Below are 25,851 nucleotides of genomic sequence, written 5' to 3' on the forward strand. Positions count from 1 at the left end.
GAAACAATGGAAACAGTGAGAGACTTTATTTTGGGGGGCTCCAAAATCATTGCAGATGGAGACTGCAGCCATGAAATTAAAAGACGCTTGCTCCTTGGAAGAAAAGTTGTATGCTAGACAGCATATTAAGAAGCAGAGACATTATTTTGCCAACAAAGGTCCATCTAGTCAAGGCTATGGTTTTTCCAGTAGTCATGTATGGATGTGAGAGTTGGACTATAAAGAAAGCTGAGCACTGAAGAACTGATGCTTTTGAACTGTGGTGTTGGAGAAGACTCTTGAGAGTCCCTCGGACAGCAAGGAGATCCAACCAGTCATTCCTAAAGGAGATCAATCCTGAGTATTCATTGGAAGGAATGATGCTGAAGCTGAAACTCCAATTGTTTGGCCATCTGATGCAAAGAATGGACTCATTGGAAAAGACCCTGATGCTGGGAAAGATCGAGGGCAGGAGGAGAAGGGGATGACAGAAGATGAGATGGTTGGATGGCGTCACTGACTCGATGGACGTGAGTTTGAGTAGGCTCTGGGAGTTGGTGATGGACAGGGAAGCCTGGCGTGCTGCAGTCCATGGGGTCGCAAAGAGTCGGGCACAACTGAGTGACTGAACTGAACTGAGCAAGCAAAGCTTCATCTGTATTTACAGCCAATGCCCATCATATGCATTACCACCTGAGCTGAGCTCTGCCTCCTATGGTTCTGCATGGCATTACATTCTCATAGGAGCTCGAATCTTATGGTGAACTATGCGTGTGAGGGATCTAGGTTGCCCACTCCTTACGAGAATCATCTGGAAAGCATCCCCCCCGACACCTGTCCCAGTCTGTGGCAAAACTATCTTCCACAAAACCAGTCCCTGGTGCCAAAAAGGTTGGAGACTTCTGTTCTACACTGTATGTCATCATGGAAATGCAAACGAACACAACAAGATCCACTATATGCCTATTAGAATGGCCCAAATCTGAAACAGACACCACCGGATGCTGGTGAGACTGTGGAGCAACAGGAACTCATTCACTGCTGGTGGGAATGCAAGATGACGCGGTCACTTTAGAGGGCGGTCCGGTGGTTTTCTTATAAAACTAAATATACTCTTCCCATACAATCCTGCAACTGTTCTCCCTGGTACTGACCCAGAGGAGTTATAAACTATGTGCACACAACACCTGCACACGGGTATTTGCAGCAGCTTTATTCATAACTGCCAAAACTTGAAAGTACCCAAGATGCCCTCCAACAGATGAAAGGATAAATAAACTGTGCCACATCCAGACAAAGGAATATTACTTAGCATTAAAAAGAAATGAGCTAACAAGCCCTGAAGAGACACAGAGGAAACATAAATGCCTGTTACTAAGTGAAAGAGCCAATCTGAAGAGGCTGCACACTATAATTCCAATGATATGACACTTAGGAATAGGCAAAACCAGGGAGACAGTGAAAAGACTAGGGGTTGCCAGAGGTTAGCAGAGAGGGTGAGATGAATGGGCAGAGCACAGAGGATTTTCAGGGTAGTGAAAATACTCAGCATGAGGTTATAATGGTGGATACATATCATTATTTGTATGTCATTAGGATACATTTGTCCAAACACACAGAATGTACAATACCAAAAGCCAGCAGTAATGTAAACTATGGGCTTTCGACCACAAAGACCTGTTACTGTAGGCTAGTCAGCTGTAACAAATGTGCCCCTCTGGTAGGGGTATGTTGGTGATGGGGTAAGCTATGTGTATGAGGGGGTGGGGGTAAACAGGAAATCTCTGTACCTGCCCCTTGATCTTACTGTAAATCTAAAACTGCTTTAAAAAAATGAAGTGTTCAAAGTCATGCCCCACAACAGCTGGCACACTGCAGATACCCAATAATCACTAATGCACTCCTTCACCTCATGAAATCACTACCTAGACGGAGGCCACCCTCTGCCCAGCCCTCCATGTTTACATCTAGCTGAGACCCTGGTCATACTGGCTCCCTGCACAGCCAAAGAGCAATCACAGGATGGAGAATGCCCTTCCCCCCAAAAGCACCAGATGAAATTACCCAGTGTGTGTGCCCCCTTGACAGACACAACCCGAATCTAGAGATGCCCAGGGAGCTATGGACAGCAGAGGACTTGTCTGAAGCCAGCAACAAAAGATCCCCCGTTTCTGTTGGCTGGTATACTATTACAACATGCCACAGGCCCATAGTTATAGCATTTGACAGAAAAAAAAAACAAAAAACAAAAAACACCTTTAGCAAACCACAGAACAACTGTGGGGTGTTTTTTAGAACATCTTTCTGTACAGTGCAGCAAAGGCACGTTACCCTCAGAGTTTACCTGAGAGTTCGCTCCTACTTCTGCCAGCCAACAGACCGAGGAAAATCAAAACCCCACACTCAGAATCCACGTGACCTGCATCTGAAAAATGAAAGGCTCACAAGCAGGTCTGTATCACCACCCTGGATGTTTTCCTCTGGACACATTCCAGCTTGTTAATGTTCAGAAAACTTGGCTCCCAAATGGCCTGATTTGCACGGAAGATTTATTACCTGTGTTGATCCCTCCTTGGCTTTTTTGAGTCAAACTATTTTCATTAAATGTTAAATAGGTACAAAATATAAAGAATGAGATGGTTAGATGGCATCACTGACTCAATGGACACGAATCTGAGCAAACTTCAGGAGGTAGTGAAGGACAGGGAAGCCTGGCACGCTGCAGTCCAGGGGGCAGAGTCAGACATGACTCAGCAACCGAACAACAACAAAGAATTTCAAGGGAGCAAACTTGTGTGTGCCCATAACCAATTTTACAAAGAAAAAGTGACTAAAACCTCTGAAGCTCCTTTTGACTCTTCCTTATATACTCCCTTTATCCTCCACCAGCAGGCAATAACTCTCCTAAATTCTGTGTTTATTCTTGCCTTTCAAAAATAGTCAAATCACACCTCTGCATCCCTAAACTACTGTATCCCTAAAATCTACTGTTTAGTGTGCTCAAATCTCTGACTTCATCTAAGTAGAATTAGACCACATATGATCTTTGCAATTTGTTTTTTCCACTCAACATTATGTTGATATTTCAATCAGTGATCCATTCATTTTCAAAGCTGGGAAAGGGGCCGACACGCACAGGTGTGGGCTGGGGCTAGCTGTTTCTGGGCAGCATTGCTTCTGACTGAGTGGTGCCATGCTGTCCTGGCTGTTCATCATCCCCAGCATTACTCCATTCTACAGTAGTTCACGTGTAAACTACACCACAGTTATGTTTTATACAATCGACATTTTGTTTCCTTCCAGGTGTTCTGTGGTGGGCCACATAAAGTGCTGTGAACAGTGGTGGCCATAACAATATCCGTTTTCAACTTTATTAAAATCAGTTTTCCTCAAAACTGTGGTAATGACCATTGTGGTTCGCAAAATTTCTGAGATAAAACCCAACTTTTTTTTTTTAATGAAAAAGTGCAAATTAGAAAGGAAAACAGCAAAGAACACTACCCTTAGGAGGATATATGATCAGTTTCTCAAAACGTTGGCTTAAATTATACACATGTATCTGTATGTCTACACGTGTCAGTAAATGAGTGCCTTACTACGGGTTCTGCCTTCTGGTTGGTTAGCTCTCTTTGCCTATGTCAAATTTACCATTAAGCCTGTTTGATTTTTAAATTCCAATTACATATTTAATTTCTCAAAGCTCTATTTAGTTTTCAGACCTCCTCTGTCATGGTTACATTCATTTGCTGTTTACTCACATTTTTAACCTTCTCATTTCTTCAGTACAAAGCTAGTTTACCTTCTCTGTCTGACAATTGTATCTAGAATCACTGTGTCTAATTCTGTTCCTACTATTGTGGGTGGTTCTATTGGTGACACTTGGCTTTACTTGTCTGTTTTATAGTTTTTGACTGTGAGTTAAGTTTTCTTGTGGTTACATTTTTTTGAACTCTTTGAAGCCTAGGTTGAAGAAAGATTCTTCCAGAAAGACCCTGTGCCAGTTTCTGCCTTTGAGCTACTATGCTGGAACCACTGTTTACAACTGTATATATTTCCCCCTTTGGGGGCTCTCCTGGATAGATCCAAATTAGGACTGCATGGATACTGGTTACTGGTTACTAAATATTAGATAGGCAGTTTTCCTTCGAGTTGCTAAGGGGCTGAGAGGAGGTCAGGGGGAAAGCTGTGTTTCTTGTTCAACACTGCACTATGGAAGCAGCCTTCAGGGAGGTGGTCCCAGATTTCTGTGGAGACATCTTATATCTGACATTTTCCCCTAGCACAGACTCTGGGCTTTGTCTCCTGTCTCTAAAGCAACAGGAGACCGAGGAAATCAAAGCATATATTTGCTGGATTTGGCATGCGCTCTCACACTGGATGTCCACTCACCTCTCTGGGCTCTCACTTTCACTTTCAGTCCAATGTTTCTTTCTCAACAATTTTATAGCCATATTTATAAAATTTATCTAGCATTTTTATTTTTAGTTTGTGGTGGAAGAATATACAATCTCAAATACCACCAGAAATGAAAGTTTGGGCTAACTTCTTAAACAACGGTATTTCCTATTAGCTTGTGGAAAATTCTGAAAGAGATGGGAATATCAGAACACCTGACCTGCCTCCTGAGAAACCTATATGCAGGTCAGGAAGCAACTGTTAGAACTGGACATGTAACAACAGACTGGTTCCAAATAGGAAAAGGAGTACATCAAGGCCGTATATTGTCATCCTGCTTATTTAACTTATATGCAGAGTACATCATGAGAAACGCTGGATGGAAGAAACACAAGCTGGAATCAAGATTGCCGGGAGAAATATCAATCACCTCAGATATGCAGATGACACCACCCTTATGGCAGAAAGTGAAGAGGAACTCAAAAGCCTCTTGATGAAAGTGAAAGTGGAGGGTGAAAAAGTTGGCTTAAAGCTCAGCACTCAGAAAACGAAGATCATGGCATCCGGTCCCATCACTTCATGGGAAGTAGATGGGGAAACAGTGGAAACAGTGTTAGACTTTATTTTTCTGGGTTCCAAAATCACTGCAGATGGTGACTGCAGCCATGAAATTAAAAGACACTTACTCCTTGGAAGGAAAGTTATGACCAACCTAGATAGCATATTCAAAAGCAGAGACATTACTTTGCCAACAAAGGTCTGTCTAGTCAAGGCTATGGTTTTTCCTGTGGTCATGTATGGATGTGAGAGTTGGACTGTGAAGAAGGCTGAGTGCCGAAGAATTGATGCTTTTGAACTGTGGTGTTGGAGAAGACTCTTGAGAGTCCCTTGGACTGTAAGGAGATCCAACCAGTCCATTCTGAAGGAGATCAGCCCTGGGTGTTCTTTGGAAGGAATGATGCTAAAGCTGCAACTCCAGTCCTTTGGCCACCTCATGCGAAGAGTTGACTCATTGGAAAAGACTCTGATGCTGGGAGGGATTGGGGGCAGGAGGAGAAGGGGACGACAAAGGATGAGATGGCTGGATGGCATCACTGACTCGATGGACGTGAGTCTGAGTGAACTCCGGGAGTTGGTGATGGACAGGGAGGCCTGGCGTGCTGCAATTCATGGGGTCGCAAAGAGTCAGACACGACTGAGCGACCGAACTGAACTGAAACTTGTTCCACTAAAACCATTAGGTGTTTCATACGAGCCGTGCTGTTTCCTCATTCCTGTACTTGCGTAACTGTTATTATTTGAATCTAAATGCAGAGATTCATATTCTGACCCATTAAATTTAGTCTTTTAGTGTTTCATTGCTTTAAGTCATTTAATCATTCTGAATTCTCAATCTGTCAGTTTTAGATTTTTATCTATGTCCTCAGACTTTTCCATTCACAAACTTAATTAACATACCTATAGATTAATCCCAAGTTGAAAAAGATGTGGACTATCATATTATTCAGCATATAATTCACTATAAAAATAATTTCTGAAAACTGATATATCCAGAAAGTATCACCCGATAGCTCCAATATTATACAAGATGTTTGCCTAGAAATGTGCTTTTCTATCAATAAAATCAGAGTTTTATTATCTTTACCTCAGTGCCATTTAAGGATGATTATAAAGAAGTTTTAATAGAGACCCTTGACATGGGGATTGCTATGCTTCCATCACACACCACAAGTTAAATTTGATACAGACGTGAAAGTAGGAGAGTAGGTTAAAGTTAACAAGAAGGATGCCTTTGAAAACTATAAGGTAGAAATCATCAATCACCCTTTAAGTGGTGCAGACAAGTAAAACCCTGACAGTAACAGCAAGATCCTTCAGGAAAGGCTGAGAGTCACTCTGAGGTGAACACGCCTCTGTTTCAATGATTAATTTTACAAGCAGCAGCATGGCCATCTAGCACGCCTGCCTCATTCCACCTCCATGGGAAAGAGATCAGCAACTAAAGAGCACGTTAATGTTATGTAGGGTGACCATATAATTTATCATTAAGGACAAGAGTTCATCTTCTATGCTAAAATAAGACAAGTGAAGCAGGTCTGACCCAGCAGATCAGGAGAGAATTCACCCTAACAATATATGTCTTTCCTTTTTTAATAAAACAATTGCCTCAGTATTTCCTTATGCTGCCTATAAACCCATAAAAAGCACTCATCCATTGCTTATTTTCTACTGGACAAAATCTAAATTTACAGGATAATATGCTAATAATGTCCTTTCACACTCCCCAATATTATATTCAATACATTGTTTGTTAAGGCTGGCAGTTTGATATCCTTCATTCCTAAGATGAAAGTTTTAAAGGAATTTATCTTAAAAAAAAAAATCACTGAATTAAAATCTCATTCCATGAATTAAAAACAAAAACTAGCTTGATTTTAATTATTCTTGACATGAGACTATCCCGACAGTCCAATATTTCCATCCCCCGGCAGAGGATCCTCAGGTAGCCAAGAAGTCCTCTCCCACAAACCTAGGACTTTAGCGCTGCCCCGACCCCACTCCCACCAGCTAACATGGGGACACTTAAAGTTTTCAGAGCACAAACCCACCTTCCGTTATCTGGGATTTTGTTCTGTTTGACCAAAGTAAGTGGTTTTCTTTTTTTTTTTTAAGGATGGAAGTTACCCCAAAATTCCAAACATATAACTTCTCTGAAAAAACAACTTGAAGATTTGTCAAACCCTGGTCCACCCATGTGTCCTAAGGGCAGTGATCAGCTGGAGCTAAGCAGGGACTGCCCCCACTTCCCCGTCCTTAGGTAATTCTGAGCTCTCTAATTTGCCACAGTCCTCACCACTCATCTTTACACCAAAGCCACTTTTCCCTTCATGCCGTCTCCCTGCCTGCTGCAATGAGTGCAAACTCTGCCATAAAGGGCTTGTAAATAAACACGCACCCCCACAGACGAGAAGGCTCACTCATGCAAGACCAGGGCACCGTGCGCCCAGAGCCCCCAGCACCACCCCAGGCAGCATTCTTTGCTCAGTGCAGGCTCCTCCCCAGCTCTGCTGCTTCTCCATATGCCAGCCTCATTATAGCCGACCAGCTTCCCCAGTGGGCACTTAACTTTCTGTCCTTTAAGAAATTTTTCCAAGGCTATTTTCTCATTTGTTAAATGAGTAAATTTACCTCGTAGAATTGTGAAGATAAACGAAAATGTGAGTGAAGAACCTACCACAGCCCTGAACATACGATAACCACTTAGTTCATGGTTCTTACTATTATTTAGGTCAATAAACCCTCAAGCAAAACCAAGAGTGAGCCACTGGAATAAAACAACTTTTGGATAAGTAAAAAAATACCAAAAAAAAAAAAAAAAACAAACAAACCAACAACTCTGTTTTATGGAATTCATTGGGTTTCAAAAAGTTATAATTTGCTTGCTTTTAAAGACTAGAATACAAAACTATTACATAAATAAGAAACAAATTCAACTGCATCACATAACCACATAGTGGAAAGCAGGCACCTGTGGCCCAGAGGGACATTCACTCAGAAGGGCTGGAGAGATTTCCAGAACTATTTTGTGCTAATTTCCCCATTCTCTTCATCTAGGCAATAATTTTATTTCTTGTAAGGTGCTTTTAGTGAAAGCACAGAAATGATTACAGAAGAAGAGTAAAGACTCCACAGAAAGCATAATGGTTACTCCATCTTTTTAACCAAAAAAACTGACCACTTTACTGCATATATGTATGTGCTTTTTTCTTAAAATAGAACATGCGAGGGAAGTCTTTGGTTTTTCTTTCTCTAGAGAGAAAGTCACATGTAATTATGAGTAATAGAGCACACCGACGCACCTAGCCAAAACAAACAACAACAAAATGTCCACATTCGTGGGTTCAGAACCTCATTAGGACAAACTCACTGCAGGCTTTTAAAGACATGGCATGTTTGCTTCAATCAGTTTTTACCCATGAGAGAAGGGTACTTAGAAAATTTGATAAAAACATAAAGAAGCAGACCTAAGGATGAAATCCAGTTTCTCACATGTGATGTTTTAAATCAACACTCTGAAGTTTGCCACTGTGAGCCTCAGTTTAAGGGTCTTCTCCAAAAGGCCTTCCCTGATTCTCCTCTCCCACCTCCCACAACCAAAGCTGGCCCCTGCCTCCCTGAGTCCCGACTCCACCTCAGCAGTGGCAACTACCTGTGCTGTTGAACCATCCTCAAGCCTTGTGAGATTTCCTCAAGGCGCTGTCTCTGTGTTGCCACCACTCAACTCAGGACAAAGAATACATGAGCACCAGCCTCTCTCATCCATAGTGAAGCTTCAGGATGAAATGGCAGCTGAAGTCCACAGCGGTGGAGCCATGCCTGAGTTAGAACCTGAGCTCTTCTGCCCCACTCTTCCACCCCTGTGAGTTTGGGCAAATTATTCTGTGCATCAATTTTTGCATAGATTAAAAGGTGAGGGACAAAGCAGAGACTCTCTGAGGTGGCTGTGAGATTTAATGAATTAATGCATATAAAGGGCTTAGGACCTGGCACATTACAAGTGCTCAGATACATTACACATCAAATGATTCTCATCATTTAAAAATCAACCTACATTTCCTCAGACTCCTCAGTTCAGTGCTACCTCACTCTTCTGGAGACATCACAAAGGCTCTCCTCATCGCCAGAAGTCAAGTCCTTACCCTACTTGGCTTCCAACTTCAGCCTCAACGCAGCTGGCTAGCTCTTTGTTCATGAGGCCGTCTCCTTCACGTTTGGGAGGGCACTTCTCTCAGTCTTTCTCTCTAATTTACCTTCCTGCCCGGGCCAGTGTGAATGCTCCCTGCAGCTGACTCTCTTCTTCACCAGCTTCCAGCTCAAGCTTATCTAGTCATTGTTCTTCATCTACTACCTACTGTGGTAACTACTGCCACGTGTTGGTAAGTAGAGTGGAAAATTCAATATATTTTTCCTTTGGGGGATAGCAATAGAATATAGTGACATATAGGTTAAATTTATATTAAGACTTAGAAAAAACATATATGTGCATGCCACTGACTCACATCTATTCTACAGGTAATGCATCCAACCTCTCTCCCCAAATCATGTATATCAAGTTTAACTACCAAACTGCATCTACCACATACTCGAATATGTAAATATTTGCACATAGCATTCACCAGGCTGTAGCTTGTTTAAAGTGTTTGTACGTATGAGTGGGTGTCAAAACCTTAGCTTTACCTCAGTTAGAAATGTTTAAATCTTTAGCTCATATTTTTTCTTAGAAAATTACACCTGAGACTCACTCACTCTTTAGGCTGTCTAAAGTTGGTATAATGCAAACAGACATTAAGCAGATAATATACACATGTACTACCCATGCTACCTTAGTTTGGGCAAAACCCACTTTTCACATTTTGTTGAGACTATTCTCTAATCAAACTAATGTGACCTCTAATAAGCACATCTCTCTTTTTTATTAAATAGAGTACACAAATAATAATGTAACCTTCCAAGATATCACAACAGCCGAAATGAGTTTCAATATCTGTAATATACTTTTGGAAGATTTTCAGCAGAAACAGCCTGTGCTAGTCTGTGACAGTGCTGAGGCTGATGGGAGAAGGACTGCATTGTCCAAGGGGGGGGAGCACACTTGAGAGGGCGTTACAACAGACAAATGCTTTGGGGACACTTAGCTCATTACCTGACTGGGTGGATTTTCTTTGGTGGAATCAGCTGCTTGTTAATTAGCATGATGAGTGTCAGAAACAGGATCACATTGGTGAAATTAGATAATTCTAGTAAGTGAGCTTGCTAAAGTGTTTCAGAGACACTTCTACCCTTGAATGAACAGGGTAAGATCATCTCAGTTCAGTTCAGTCACTCAGTCATGTCCAGCTCTTTGCGACTCCATGAATCACAGCACACCAGGCCTCCCTGTCCATCACCAACTCCCGGAGTTCACTCAAACTCATGTCCATCGAGTCAGTGATGCCATCCAGCCATCTCATCCTCTGTCGTCCCCTTCTCCTCCTGCCCCAATCCCTCCCAGCATCAGTGTCTTTTCCAATGAGTCAACTCTTTGCATGAGGTGGCCAAAATATTGGAGTTTCAGCTTTAGCATCATTCCTTCCAATGAACACCCAGGACTGATCTCCTTTAGGATGGACTGGTTGGATCTCCTTGCAGTCCAAGGGACTCTCAAGAGTCTTCTCCAACACCACAGTTCAAAAGCATCAATTCTCAGTGCTTAGCTTTCTTCACAGTCCAACTCTCACATCCATACATGACCACTGGAAAAACCACAGCCTTGACTAGAGGGACCTTTGTTGGCAAAGTAATGTCTCTGCTTTTCAATATGCTATCTAGGTTGGTCATAACTTTCCTTCCAAGGAGTAAGTGTCTTTTAATTTCATGGCTGCAATCACCATCTGCAGTGATTTTGGAGCCCCGCAAAATAAAGTGTGACACTGTTTCCACTGTTTCCCCATCTATTTCCCATGAAGTGATGGGATGAGATGCCGTGATCTTAGTTTTCTGAATGTTGAGTTTTAAGCCAATTTTTTCACTCTCCTCTTTCATTTTCATCAAGAGGCTTTTGAGTTCCTCTTCACTTTCTGCCATAAGGGTGGTGTCATCTGCATATCTCAGGTTATTGATATTTCTCCTGGCAATCTTGATTCCAGCTTGTGCTTCATCCAGCCCAGCGTTTCTCATGATGTACTCTGCATATACGTTAAATAAGCAGGGTGACAATATACAGCCTTGACGTACTCCTTTTCCTATTTGGAACCAGTCTGTTGGTCCATGTCCAGTTCTAACTGTTGCTTCTTGACCTGCATATAGGTTTCTCAAGAGGCAGATGATCTTACTAGTAAAGCCTAAATCTCTGATGGTAACTTAAAGACCAAGAACCTTCTCTGCCATGTTGTTTTCTGTTTTGAGTAAGCATTTCTCGAAAGGTGTACCAGAACACCTAAAGACACAAAGCTCAAAGCTTAAAAGTCAACTGCATGTGCAGTAGCTGAGTTGAAACTTGCTTTTAACCTGACTGTGAGGTTGTAAGAGAACAGAGAAGCCCTGCTGCTTCAGGCTTCTTTCGTAGACACCCTCATGTACTGACTCTCTCAAAAAAGACACCTAGAAGTTGGCCAAGACCAGTGTGACTATGGAAGAATGTTCTGGATACCTGTTATATCAGATGATGTAGTCTATGATTGAACTTGACATGGAGAATGTGAGTGATGTTTAAGCCTACCATTCACGCACGTTTGCTGTGATAATCAAATAATTTAAAAGATGTGAGATCGACCTGAAAACTGTAAGGCACCACCATTATGTGCAATACTCTTGTAACTTTATTGACTGAACTTTGAAACTGAAGGACGCTGGCCTAGTTGTTGCCCTGCCTCTTTCCTGGATATGAATTTTATCCATGTGCCTGTTTTTTAAGGTTCTCATCCCATGGCTTTCGAATTGGCTCCCTACCAAAATACATGTACACATGCAGGTTTCTGTCTAAAATCTAAAACATTCTGGACTGCAAGTGAAACAATATTTATTATCTATTAACACAATTAATATCATTATTAATAAATTATATACATAGTAGCATATAATTAATGTAATATTAAATAAATAAAGATAGGAATGAGGGAGCTTAGAGGTTTTGTGACCGCCACTGCAGGTATTCTTGCTAAACAGGAGAGGCTGGCCAGTCTGGCTTCCAGATATATATATGGGTATTATATTTAGGCATTGCCCCAGTCATTTAGGAGCTTAAAAATAACTTGATTTGACCTTAGAATTTTACAAAGTGTTCCAGATCGGCTCTCTCTATTGGAAGCTCAGGAGCCTCTGCATACTTGATTAGAGTCTATTTTATTTTTTAAAATAGTATGTTAGAGGAGTTCCATCTTTGTTTCCAGACAGGCCTAAATCTTATTGTCATTAATATAATGCCATCAAATTGCATTCACTCAGTGCTGATAAACAAGTACTTACTTTTATCTATTCTCTCTTGGGTGCCTTTGTTATCAGATAAGGAAATGCCTCCCTCTCCCACACTTCCTTCAGAGACAAGAAGGGCCAGGTCAGGTCGGGGAGTGAGGCCTGGCCCTAACGGTAACAGACAGCACTTGAGGATTTGAACAGAGAAGGGTGGCAAATCTGAGTCCCTCATCAACCACGATGCGACCTCTCACGTCTGTTCTCCAGGGGCTGCTCTTCTGAAAGAGAATATGGTAAAACGACCTCCCAAGCCTCTCCCAGGGTCAACACCACCACACCTCTATAGGAATCCTACAGGTTAGTACTCGATGTCCGTGGTTCTTATTATACAAACCAGTATCTTCTCCCTTATTTACAGCTGCCTCACAACCTGGTTGTTCTCAGTAGTGACTTTCAAAGGGCCAACTCTATTGCTCTGGACAAAATCAAAGAGCATATTTAAAGAGCAAGTTTTTTTTTCCTTACAAGTATTTTAAGTTGTGTACTTAACTTGGCAAGTCCTATTGCTTAAAAATGATTCACAAAGGTAGTACACGCTTAACTGTCTTAGCTTGCTAAATACCTGAAAGACAGAAAAACAATTTTCCTGCTAAATGTATGAGGTTAAGAATAAAAATTCCGATGATTTGCGTTATTTCCAGAAAAAAAATTATCAGTTGAATGACAAATGCTTACTAAGAAGTTAGGCTGTTCCTTAGAGAAAAAATAATAAGACGGCTATGGGCAAACTCCCATATAAGCCAGTCAGTTTCTATCTGTGTAATGATTATGGATGTAACCCGTAATCTCAGCCATTTCAAAATACTTAAGTCACACCCAACAGGGGTGAACCCATGCAAACATCTTGTCGATGTCATAACAGGGCAGGCATGCATTATCAGCAGTCAGAATCAGTGGAATGGAAAGCCATGGCATAAGGACTTCATGGAAGGAACCCTGGACCAAAGAGGGTCCTGACGTTGCTATTTCTAATCCGTCCTCAAATTCTCCTAGCTGAACCATCTTGGGCTACTCATTTAGGCTTTTGGAAGTGACTTATCTGACTGTAAATTATCTGATCTATTTCCAGTAACTGTTAACAGTCAAATTATATAATGAACACAAAAATGATGGAAAAACTGAACTGTGGGACTTCCCTGGTGGTACAGTGGATCACAGTGGATAAGAATCCGCCTGCCAGTGCAGGAGACACAGGATCAGTCCCTGGTCTGGGAAGATTACACATGCTATGGGCCAACAAACCTGTGCACCACAACTGCGGAGCCGTCTTGCCTAGTGCCTGAGATCAGCCACTGCAACGAGAAGCCCACGCACCACAATGAAGAGTAGCCTCTGCTTGCAACACCAGAGAAAGCCTGCGCCGAAATGAAGACCCAGCGCAGCCAAGAATAAATAAATAATTTTTTATTTAAAAAAGAGAAAAACAGGCCACACTCACAGGGGAGATGCAGATCACATCCCCCAAGAGACACATGACTTGCCAGATCCAAGACCCTTAAAGGGACTGACAGTGTGTCATGGGCGAAAAAAACAGAAAAAGAAAAACTGAATTGTGTTCTGAAAAAAATCTAAAGTGAAGAGAATCAACACTGAGGGATTAAGCTTCAACCAGGGAAACATCCTTAAGATCACAATTTTCTTGGTAATCTGTGCAAAACCAGGAGCGTCCCTGTCATGTGGTGTCAGGATAAGGTGAACTGGTTTTTCTTTTTTTTCTCTCTCTTGGCCACAGCCTGTAGCATGTGGGATCTTAGTTCCCTGACCAGTGATTGAATCCATGTCCCCTGTAGTGGGGGGTTTCCCTGGTGGCTCAGACTGTAAAGAATCTGCCTATGATGCGGGAGACCTGGGTTCGATCCCTGGGTTGGGAAGATCCCTTGGAGGAGGGCTTGGCAACCCACTCCAGTATTCTTGCCTGGAAAATCCCATGGATAGAGGAGCCTGGCGGCTACAGTCCATGGGGTAGCAGAAAGTCGGACATAGCTTAGCAACTAACACTTTCACTTCTCTTTCCTCTGTAGTGGAAGCCCCGGGAGTCAACCACTGGACCATCAGGGAAATCCCAAGGTGTACTGTTTTCAACACAGCAGATAGGAGACTAGAGACAGTGATGGCCTGGGATGGAGAGAAGACCCATAGAAAACTTGTTCAAAAAGCTTGGAATAAAGCCCAAATTCCTCAGTGCAGCAGGTAAGATACTCATTGTTGGTGCTCAGCCACATTTTCAGCCTTGTTTCTCTTTACTCCCAACACCCCCAGACTGAGTGACTGCAGACACTGTGCTACGTCCCAAGGGTACTCTACCTACCTACGCCCTGAGCTCCTCTTTCCAGCCTGGGCCCATCTTCACACACTGTCCACCTGTCACATTTCTTTTGGTCCTTCAGTCCATGATCAGAGTGAACTGTCTTCTAAATAGATTTCTCGCTTTCCATGGTTGTAAGGAACAAGCCCTTCCTCTCTGCTTTTGCTATTACCTTTATTTCCATAAGGAGGCTTTTGAAAGTTCAAGTTTGCTTTGTTAACTGTAAGCTTCCTGAAAGGCGGAAGCCATTTCCTGTCTCTGTATCACCATCCACAGCAAAGAGAATTCCTTGGACTTCACGTATGCTTCATGAATGTCTGTCGGCTGAATAAAAGGTGACCTCAATACACTGAACTGGAAGGCGCAGAATCCTGGCTAATTCTGAAACAATCTCAATATTTCCCAATGTAAAATCTGAAGAGGTAGAACTCTTAACGCAGGACAGAGTTGGAAAAATTGTGTTTCTCATAACCAACACTGTCATCAACAAAAAACTAAACAAACTTCAGGACAAGGTGATATCCTTTCCCCCAGGGAGGATCGATGACCCCTATGCTGAGCTCCTGCCATCCCACGCCACGATGCCCATCTAACCTTAGTGACACCAAGACTAGCTGCAGCTCTCCAGCAGGCCACGTTCTCCCTCCCAGACTGTACCTTTGTACCTGCTATTTTATCTGTATGGAAGACACACAGGAGAAAAAGCCTTTTCATCCTCAAGTCTCAGTTCACTCAGAGAGTGAACTTTCCTTTTAAACCTCCCCTGAGCTCCTCAGACAGACTAAGGACCACCTTTCCAGCAGTACTCACTTCCAACCCCTCCCCCAGGATCCCACATCTCCGATCATTATCACATTCCAAAAATGACTTCTTCAAAGGCCCAGCCCAGATAAAAAGGAGCTCAAAGATAAGATTGGTTCTTTTTCACTTTTGCATATCCAGCCTACAGGCCCTCAACAGATGCTGTGTGAAGGGATCAACAATGAGTAAAGGTGCTTTACAAACTACCAACCTTGTTTATATTCATTGTAAGGACTGATGTTGAAGCTGAAACTCCAATCCTTTGGCCACCTGATGCAAAGAACTGACTCACTGGAAGAGACCCTGATGCTGGGAAAGATTGAAGGCGGGAGGAGAAGGGGATGACAGGGGATAAGATGTTTGGATGGCATCACCGACTCAATGGACATGAGTTTGAGTAGACTCTGGGAGTTGGTGATGAACAGGGAGGCCTGGTGTCACAAAGAGTCGGACACAAATGAGTGACGTGACTGAAGTGAACTAAACCTTGTTTACCTACAAATAGCTAATCTTCCATGTTTACTAGGTGGGGCAGTGGCAAAGAATCCGCCTGCCAAAATGGGAGACCTGGGTTTGACCCCTGGGTTGGGAAGATGTTCTGGAGAAGGAAATGGCAGCCCACTTCATTATTCTTGCCTGGGAAATGCCATGGACAGAGGAGCCTGGCAGACTACAGTCTGTAGGGTCGCAAACAGACAGGACTGAGCGACTGAGTGACTCAGTGTGTGTGCGCACATGCGTGCACGTACACACACAGACATACACACACACAGACACACACACACACAGACACACACACACAGACACACACACACCCCTAAGCTCTACAACAGGTTCAGGGTGAGCTGCTCAGCCACTGCTTTCCTTGGAAGAGGCTGACAAGCTAGATTGCATCCCCAGCAGTTTTTACCAGACCCCAGTACCACTCCCATAGAAATCCCAGGTGGTGCTAATGGTAAAGAACCCACCTGACAATGCAGGAGATGTCAGAGATGCAGGTTCCATCCCTGGGTCATAAGATCCCCTAAAGGAGGGCATGGCAACCCACTTCAGTATTCTTGCCTGGAGAATCCCATGGACAGAGAAGCCTGGTGGGCTACAGTTCATAGTGTCGCAAAGAATTGGATATGACTGAAGTGACTTAGCACGTGCCCACAGAAATAATACTACCCATGAACAGGGTTCCAGGCTGGCCTTTGAAGCCCTATTCTATTTGAAAAGATCTCAAATAATTAAAATTGCTAGTAATTTGAGGACTCTCAGAGCTAGAAAACATAATACGGGCACACTTCATCTTCTTGCCCTTCACTTCACTGAGCTACAGAGATCGTGCATTTTTCACAAATTGAAGGCATGGGGCAATCCTGTGTTGAGTAAGCCTATGGGCACCATTTTTCCAACAGCATTTTGCATAGCATTGTTTCTATGTCATTTTTATGTAGTTTCCACAATATTTCAAACATTTTCACCACAGTGATCTGTGATTGGTGACCTCTGATGTTACGACTATAATTACTTGGTGGCACCATGAACGCTGCTCTTAGGAGAACTTAATCGCTAGATGTGTGTGTTCTGACTGCTCCACCCACTGGCCTTCTCCCTGTTTTTCTCTCTCTCCTTGAGTGCGTGCTAAGTTGCTCAGTTGTGTCCGACTTTGTGCAACCCTATGGACTGTAGCCCTCCAGGCTCCTCTGTCAATGGGGATTCTCCAGGCAAGAATACTGGGGTGGGCTGCCATGCCCTCCTCCTCTCTCCCCTTGGCCCTCCCTATTTCCTGAGACACAACAATAATAAAATTAAGCCAGTTAATAAGTATACAGTGGCCCTGACGTGTTTATAAGAAAGGAAGAACTGCACGTCTCTCACTTTAAGTCCAAAGCTAGAAATGATTCAGCTCAGTAAAGACGGCATGTTGAAAGCAGAGGCAGGTCCAAAACTAGGCCTCTTGGGCCAAAGAGTAAGCCAAGTTGTGAACGCAAAGGAAAAGTTCTTGAACGAAACTAAAAGTGCTACTCCAGTGAACAGAGAAATAAGACAGTGAAACAGCCTTATTGCTGATATGAAGTTTTAAGTCTGCTTAGAAGATCAAGCCAGCCACAACATTCCCTTAAGTCAAAGCCTATTCCAGGTCAAGGCCCTCACTCTCTTCAATTCAGTAAAGGCTGACTGAAAGAGGTGAAAAATCTGCAGAAGAAAAGTTTGAAGCTAGCAGAGGTTGGTTCATGAGGCTTAAGGGAAGAAGGTGTCTCTGTAACACGAAAGTACAAGGTGAGGCAGCAAGCGCTGAGGTAGAAGCTGCAGCAAGAAATCCAGAAGATCTAGCTCAGATAATTCATGAAAGTGAATACACTAAACAGATTTTCAGTGTGGATGAAGCAGCCTTCTGTTAGAAAAAGATACCACCTAGGAATTTCATAGCTAGAGAGGAGAAGTCAATGCCTGGCTTCAAAGCTTTGAAGGACAAGCTGACTATTTTGTTAGGGGCTAATGCAGCTGGTGACTTTATACTGAAGCCAGTGCTCTTTACTGTTGTGAAAATCCTAGGACCCTTCAGAATTAACACTAAATCCACTCTGCCTGTGCTCTATAAAGGGAACAACAAAGCTTGGATGATAGCACATCTGTTTACAACATGGTCTGCTAAATGTTTTCAGCCTATTCTTGAGCCCGGCTCGGGGGGGAGGTGGGGAGAGATTACTTTAAAAATATTACTATTCACTGATAGTGCACATGGTCACCTAAGACCTCTGATGAAGATGTGTAATGAGATTAATGCTGTTTTCAAGACTGCTAACACAACATCCATTCTGCAGCCCATGGATCAAGGACTAATTTTGGTTTTCAAGTCCTATGATTTAAGAAATACATTTCATATGGCTATGGCACCCACAGGTAGTGATTTCTCTGATGAAACTGGGAAAAATAAACTGAAAACCTTTCTGGAAAGGAATCACAATTCTGGATGCCATTATGAACATTCATGATTCATGGGAAGAGGTCAAAACATCCATTCAAAACAGGAGTCTGGAAGCAGTTGGTTCCAATCCTCATACATGACTTTGAGGGATTCAAAATTCCAGTGGAGGAAATAACTGCAGATGTGGTAGAAACAGCAAGAGAACTAAAATTAGAAGTGGAGCCCAAAGAAAGTGAAGTCGCTCAGTCCTGTCTGACTCTTTGCGTCCCCATGGACTGCAGTCTACCAGCCTCCTCCATGGGATTTTCCAGGCAACAGTCCTGGAGTGGATTGCCATTTCCTTCTCCAGGGGATCTTCCCAACCCAGGGCTCGAACCCGGGTCTCCCGCACTGTAGACAGACACTTTACTGTCTGAGCCACCAGGGAAGCAACCATAGCTGTAACTGAATTGTTGCAATCTCATGACCAAACTTGAATGGGTGAGGGGTTGCTTCTTAAGGACAAGCAAAGAAAGTGGCTTCTTGAAATTAAATCTCAATCTACTCCTGGTGAAGACTGTTGAAATGACAACAAAGAATTTAGATTAGTATATCAACTTAGTTGACAAAGCAGTGGCAGGGTTTGAGAGGAATGACCCCAATTTTGAAAGAAGCTCTGCTGTGGGTAAAATGCTAACAAACAGCACTGCATGTTACAGAAAATTCATTTGTGAAAGGAACAGTCAATGAATGAAGCAAACTCCACTGTTGTCTTATTTTAAGAAATTGCTACAGCTACCTTAACCTCAATAATCACCACACTGATCAGTCAGCAGCCATCAACAATAAAGTAAGACCCTCTACTAGCAAAAAGATATGACTTGTTGAGGGTGCATATGATACTTAACTTTTTAGCAATAAAATATTTTAAAATTATGCACATTTGTTACTTTAGACATATGCTATTGCATACTTAATAGACTATGGTATAGTGTAAACACAACCTTAAATGCACTGGAAAACCAAAAAATTCACATGACTTTGCTTTACTGCAGTGGTCTGGAACTAAACCCACAATATTCCTGAGGCACACCCATATTAATAGAAGTTCCCTGCCTGTGTTGTGGGTGAGACTGAAATCTTAGCCTTCCCTTTTAATGTAAATACCATGGAGAAAGATAACCTGAAGTCCAAATCACCAAGGACTTTATGGGATTCACATTATAATCAGAAAGTGCTCTTTTTGTGGACTGGTCATGGCCGTTTTTATGTGTCAGGTGGGCTTTCTCCCTCCTTCCCTTTTCTACCTCCTCCACTTGTATGATCAGGAAGAAATGGTTGAATATTAGCCCAAGTAAGACATATAAATGCAGCATCTAGAAGAAAAACTCATACACTGCCTGCACATTTATGCTCGCACCATAGCTGGGCCCTCAACAGGGCTGAACTCTCCCTCTATTTTCCCTGGAATCCCCAGCTCACTGAGGACTTGTACTGCCCGCCCCAAAGCTTCTCTGCTGTGCTCAGACCCCCACCTCAAAGCTATATACTTTCATTTGTGAATAACCCCCACCTCACTTCACAGAGAAAACGAATGGCAACTGGACAGGAGTTCCCTCCCTGAGCATCTGCCCTTTCTAATTCCAAATTTTACCCATTTATTTTTAATGTTTATTTGTTTATTGGGCTGCACTGAGTCTTAGTTGTGGCATGCAGAATCTTCAGCTGTGGCATGTGGGATCCAATTCCCTGACCAAGGATCGAACCTGGGCCCCCTGCACTGGGCAAAGTCTGTGGCTAACTCCAAATTTTAAATGAAAGACCTCACCATCCGGCAGACCACTTCACAGACTCATCATTGTTATCTCAATTGATCCCCATGCCAGGTCTCTAAGGAAGATATCATCACACCCAGATGACTGATAGATGAGCAAACTGAGGGTTAAAGGAATTAAGGAATTCAAGGATGTGTCCACAGTCCCATGATCACTAAATGACAAAACAGAATCTGGGTCTCCTAACGCTGAGTTCACATTGTACTGTACCACATGTTTTCAGGACAGCCTCAACCTACCTTCACACGTCCTGTGGTTTAATCTAATTGACCAACTGAGTTTATACAGCACTTTACAAATAAATTGCCTCTGCTCTTTAAATAGAAAATGCCTTTTCTGATTGTAAGATACATGCTCATTATAGAAAATTCTGGAAAACATAGAAAAAAGATGAAAGTGTGAGATTAAAAGTCATCCATAAAGGACTTTCCTTGTGGTACCGTGGGTAAGAATCTGCCTGCTAATGCAGGGGACACGGCTCGATCCCTGAGCCGGGAAGGTCCCCGTGCTGTGGAGCAACTACTGAGCCTGAGCTCTGGAGCCTGCAGGCGGAAGCCACTGAAGCCCAGGCACTAGCGCCCATGCTCTGCAACAAGAGAAGGAGCCCTGTTCTCCGCCACTGCTGAAAGCCCACACGCAGCAGTGAAGCCCAGCAAAACCAGAAATAATAAATAAATCGCTTTAAACACTCATCCCTAATAAGAATAAATGATCTACAATCATACACAACGTGGATGAATCACACAATGCTGAGTGTGAGAAACCAGACACTAAAGAGTACACGTTGTCCGATTCCATTTATAAAAGGAACAAAAAATACTCAGAACTACAGAATGCCATTAGGAGTCAGGAGCACACGGGGGTTTGTGGGAATGAGGGTAACATCCTATTTCTTCATCTGGGCACTTGCTGCATGAGTATGTTCATGTGTGAACATTCAATGAAGCTTAATTTATGACGTGTATACATATGTATACATAACTGTACATGTACAAACATTAATACACACATATAATATGCTTGAAGTCAGACAAAATGTTTATATTTTGGTGTTTTCTTCCTGGTGCTTCTTTTTCCATTGTTAAATTATGATCACACTGTATGTAAAACTTTATCTTCTGTCATTTCAGTAACAAAAAGCATATGCACTTACCCCAGTTACTATAAATGCTTCATAAACACTTTTAATGGCTGTGCGACAGTCTCTCTGGTGCCTGCATCAGTGCCCTGCGACCAACCACTGAGATGTTTCCAATGTTTATTATTACAGATACTGCTGTAGTGAATACCTTTACCCTTTCTGTCACTTAGGCACTCTCCTGCTCTCCTTCATATATTTAGAATATTTATCTTACAGCATATTCTGCCACATGTAATCACTTATCATACCCTCATTGTTCATAATAAGCTTCCCCAAACTACAGACCCACATTACCCTTCCTTGCAACCTCCACAGAACCTTCCTTCTGAACACAGCAAGTGCTTATTATTTGTTGAAGTGCTTCCAGAAGCCAAAGAAAACCTTCATTCCTACAAACCTAGATTTCAGTTATCATCTCAGTCATCCATATAAAATGAATGATTTAGTCAGCTTTATTCCAACTCTTCGTTTAGTCTGCACAGCTAAATACTTAAGAGGCAGTGTATCACAGTTCCTCTTGAGGGGATAAATGTTAGCTAGAACTCATCCAACAACTAATAGTGTTGTTGTTAGTAGTTAGTGTGTTGATCGAAGTCCTAAGGATCTAATGAGAATCAAACAAGTTCCTCCCATCAAAGTTTACAGTTGGTGGAGCATTACATAAATACAGATCTTGCATTCTGGAAACTGTAGTCTAGTAGGAAAGGTAACATGAAACAAACCCCAACTCCCCCTGAGCTTTCAAATCACAACTGTACAGATGGGAACAAATACCGGCCCCAGAGCCAAGCTCTGAAGACTCGGCCTGGGTGGGTGCCTTCGTGCCTGTTGTCTGTGAACAAAGATGCTTGCAGTCTTTAAAATACACTTTAAATAATTTTACAAATACTATTAATCCCATCATATCTGATAATGTAAAAAGTACAACACGTTTAAAGTGCTAATAAAAAATAGACGCAAATACGACAAACACAAAAGGAGAGCTAATAAAAATAGCTGAGTAGGGTAAAAAATATTATTCCCCCTTTTGCATATGGAATGAAGATTGGGAAGAAGCCTGAAGAGCAAAGGATGAACGGGGTGAGGGTGAAAAAAGTTAATTTATACCTATTATAACCTAGCAGTCATAATTAACCAAAGAATTTCAGAAGCTTCTCCATCTTGAACACAACAGGATGATCAGAACCAAAGGTGGAAACTTGGCCCAATGTTAGTTCAGGAGGCCAGGGAATTGCTCTAGAACAGAAAGGCTGAGCACACAGGGCTGAACCCACTGAGGCTCTTGCAAATCAGGAGGTGATAAGTGACCCTGGACTCCAAGAGCTACTAAAGGGCTCCCCAGGGCTCCAAAGAGACCATGGAGGAGCCACCTGCCTCAAGAGATTTTTAATATGGACAAAGCTGCTCTACTTCAGAAAGAGATGCCACACAGAACATCCAGCAGCAAGGGCAGAGCAGGCTATAAAGCTTCAAAGAGCCAACTTACACTCCTTGAACCGGATCAGGAGACTGCAAGCTTAGAGTCTTCTTAGTCACTTTGAACCTGTGAACAAATGAGCTTAAGAAGAGCCCCTCAGAACCTCAGCTGTTTGAAGTAGAGAGCCTCTGAAATGACAATGCAAAGGAAGGAGAGAAATATACATGCATGTGGTAGAGAAGGAAGGCAAGGCGGACTCCTGAGGGAGTGAGCACCTCCTTCAGGAACAGAGGCTGGCCAGGTTGAAGGGTATTTTGGTGGGAAGGGAAAGGTTGAACCATTCTTTTCATGTGATCAAACAGCACATTTAGATGTTTCAGCATCAATGCATGAAACAGCGTGTTAATTCAGTTCTGCTACAGCCTGGCTCGTCCAGATGACAGGGGAAAGCTGGAGGGCAGCCAAGCCGGGAGGCAGGGCAGCCACAGGGTGGGAGACCAGCGGCGGATTTCACAGCTCCTGTGGGCTGCAAAACAGTCCGAACTCAAGCCTGCAGGCAGTGACGGAGTGGAGTTTTTAGCAAGTCAGTGAGATCCATGTATCCAAAAGCTCTGGTGATATGCAGAAAACGGGTCTCAGGCAGGGAGACCAGTGGCGTGGCAGCAGTCCAAATGAGATGCTAAATTAGGGTAGTGAATGATGGAGAAATGGAAACGATTTCCTGAGCTATTCAGAAGGGCGCTCAGGACTAGATGAATTAGGCAAGGTGAGGCGGTACAGGAAAGGCAAGATTAGGAACAAGGTGGATGATGGTACCACAAACCCAGGTCAAGCATCAAGGAAGAAGTCAAGCGGCAGGCTGATCCCGAGGGACTGCTGTGTGTTTTATGGAGAGGGGTCTGCAAGTCACAGTACAGAAACAAACAGCATTTTGAAAAAAATATTCCAGGTGGCTCAGAGGCCCCCTGCTGTCCACACAGAACTGGAGTTTAAGAAATCATAGGTGTGGGGGGGACAGGGAGGGAAGGTAGGAAGGAGGTCTCAAGCAGCCCTTCTCAACCAGGAGGCTACGAACAAAATACAAGGGACAGGTCTTCACCACGTGGCCCAGATTCTGCCCACTACACGTCGGAAATACCTGTAACCTGGACTCTGTAACAACCAAAAGATCCCCATGTATCTCCAAATGGTACCCGTGTTTGGGAGCTTCTGGTCAAAAAGGAGAGGAAAAAGCAAAGAATGTTTAGTCTGAAAGATCAAAGATGGAAGGAAAAGCAGATCTCACCCTCCCCTCCAGCCAACAGGTCAACCCCATTTCCAAACACACCACTGTGTGACCCTTCTCTCCATTTACACCACTAGCACCTTACTACTCCATCCCTTGCGTGAATTACTGCATTAATTTCCCCACTGCTCTTCCTGCTTCCATTCTTTTTCTCTCCTTTTTATTAAGTCACCATGCTGTATATGACTTCCCTCAGGACTTATAACTGGTTTTGTACCATGTGACTCCTTTCACCCATTTCATGCCCCCCCATTCCTACCCCTTATTTGTGCAATTGTAAAAGACTGCACATATAAGTGAGATTGAGACCATATAGTATTTGTCTCACTCTAACTTATTTCACTTAGTGTAATGTCCTCAAGGTCCATCCACGTTGTGGCAAATGATGGAATCTCCTTCTTTTTCCTGGCAGAACAATATTTCACCGTATATGGACACCACGTTTCCTTTATCCATTCATCCATTGATGAGCACTTAGGCTGTTTCCACATTTTGGCTTCCCGCTTCTATTCTTTTGTAAAGAATATTTATCTACTCATTTATTTGGCTGTGTGCGATCTTTTGTTGCAGTTCACGGACTCTCTAGTTGTGTCCTGCTTTTGTTCTTAATTTCCCTTGACAAGCCCTTTTTACAAGAGAGCAAAGTGAACCTTTTCAACATTACTATTTTATTTAACAAGTACTTTTGTAATGTTTGGGGCTTCCCTGGTGACTCAGATGGTAAAGAATCTGCCTGCAATGCAAGAGACCTGGGGGTTCAATCCCTGGGTTGGGATGATGCCCTGGAGAAGGGAATGGCTACCTACTCCAGTATTCTTGTCCAGAGAAATCCATGGACAGAGGATAAAATCTATGGGGTCACAAAGAGTTGGACACGACTAAGCGACTAACCCTTTACAGTGTTTACAATCTGCCATGCTCTGTTCTTTACAAGTATGAACTCACTGAATACTCAGAACACTGGGAGATAGGTGTCATTCCTAATCCAACTCTACCAGTGAGGCACAGAATTTATCAGACTACTCCAAGGGCACAGAGCCAGTACGTGCAGGGCTGGGATTTCAACCCAGCCAGCCAGCCCCAGAGTTCATGTTCTTGCTGACTACTCCATGTTACTCTCCAATTCATTCATTCCTCTGTTCAAGACTGTCAACTGTCTTCTTACCCAAGAGTAAAAACCAAAATCTGTGTTACAGCCAATAAAGCCCTAGTACAGGGGTCCCCACTACCTCTTTTCCTTCATCTCCTACAACTGGTCTGGCTACTCTGATGGGCACACCCCATATGTGCCTGCTCCAGGGTCTCTGCACTCACTGTTCCCTCAACCTGGAGAGTATCTTCCTCCAGACAGCTACAGGGTTGGCACCTTCACTTCATTACTGTCTCTACTCAAATGTGCTCTCCTCAGTGAGGACTTCCTGCCCATCCAATACCAGATTACATCTCTGTTCCCACCCTAGTATTCTCAATTCCTCCACCCTCCTATATTTTTTCCTCCAAAACATTTATCATTGTAAAATGAGTGTACAATTACTCACTCATTTATTATCTAACTCCCCCTAGCAGAGTACACTTTTCATGAGAACTGGAGTCCGTGTGTTTTGTGCTCTAGTACAGCTCCACACATGGAAGGGCATGCAGTTTATTTTTGAATGAATGAATAAATGAATGAACAAAGAAAGAGCGTTGACAAGGAAGCCAAGGAGAAATTTCAAAGCAAAGAGAGAGAGGTCAATAGTGTAAACACGCTACAGAGAACTTTGGTCGTATTGGGGTTTTCATATTGA

At 42.9% G+C, this 25,851-nt stretch overlaps 1 protein-coding gene and 1 long non-coding RNA gene across 21 annotated transcripts in view; one reads left to right on the forward strand and one right to left on the reverse strand.

Moving 5' to 3' along the window:
• Positions 1–25,851, reverse strand: part of RASSF8 (Ras association domain family member 8) — a 134,824-nt gene that overhangs the window by 99,776 nt on the left and 9,197 nt on the right. For 4 of the 20 annotated variants that reach the window (XM_086401663.1, XM_086401676.1, XM_086401662.1 and 1 more), the window contains exon 1: positions 9,075–9,213. The exons of 10 other annotated variants lie outside the window; for them this stretch is intronic. The gene's annotated coding sequence lies outside the window, so the exon portion shown is untranslated. Of the gene's footprint in view, positions 1–8,584; positions 8,693–8,986; positions 9,214–25,851 lie in introns of those variants that run through there. 6 more of the 20 variants (XM_086401670.1, XM_086401678.1, XM_086401665.1 and 3 more) reach the window with 4 other exon arrangements.
• Positions 12,415–15,039, forward strand: LOC147372555 (uncharacterized). The gene is made up of 3 exons (XR_015164168.1): positions 12,415–12,681; positions 14,406–14,574; positions 14,966–15,039. It is a non-coding gene; the product is annotated as an uncharacterized LOC147372555 (long non-coding RNA).

This window comes from Bos grunniens, chromosome 5, assembly GCF_055505025.1.
Source record: "Bos grunniens cultivar Pamir isolate PY7600 chromosome 5, Bosgru_T2T1.0, whole genome shotgun sequence".
Taxonomy (NCBI): Eukaryota; Metazoa; Chordata; class Mammalia; order Artiodactyla; family Bovidae; genus Bos; species Bos grunniens.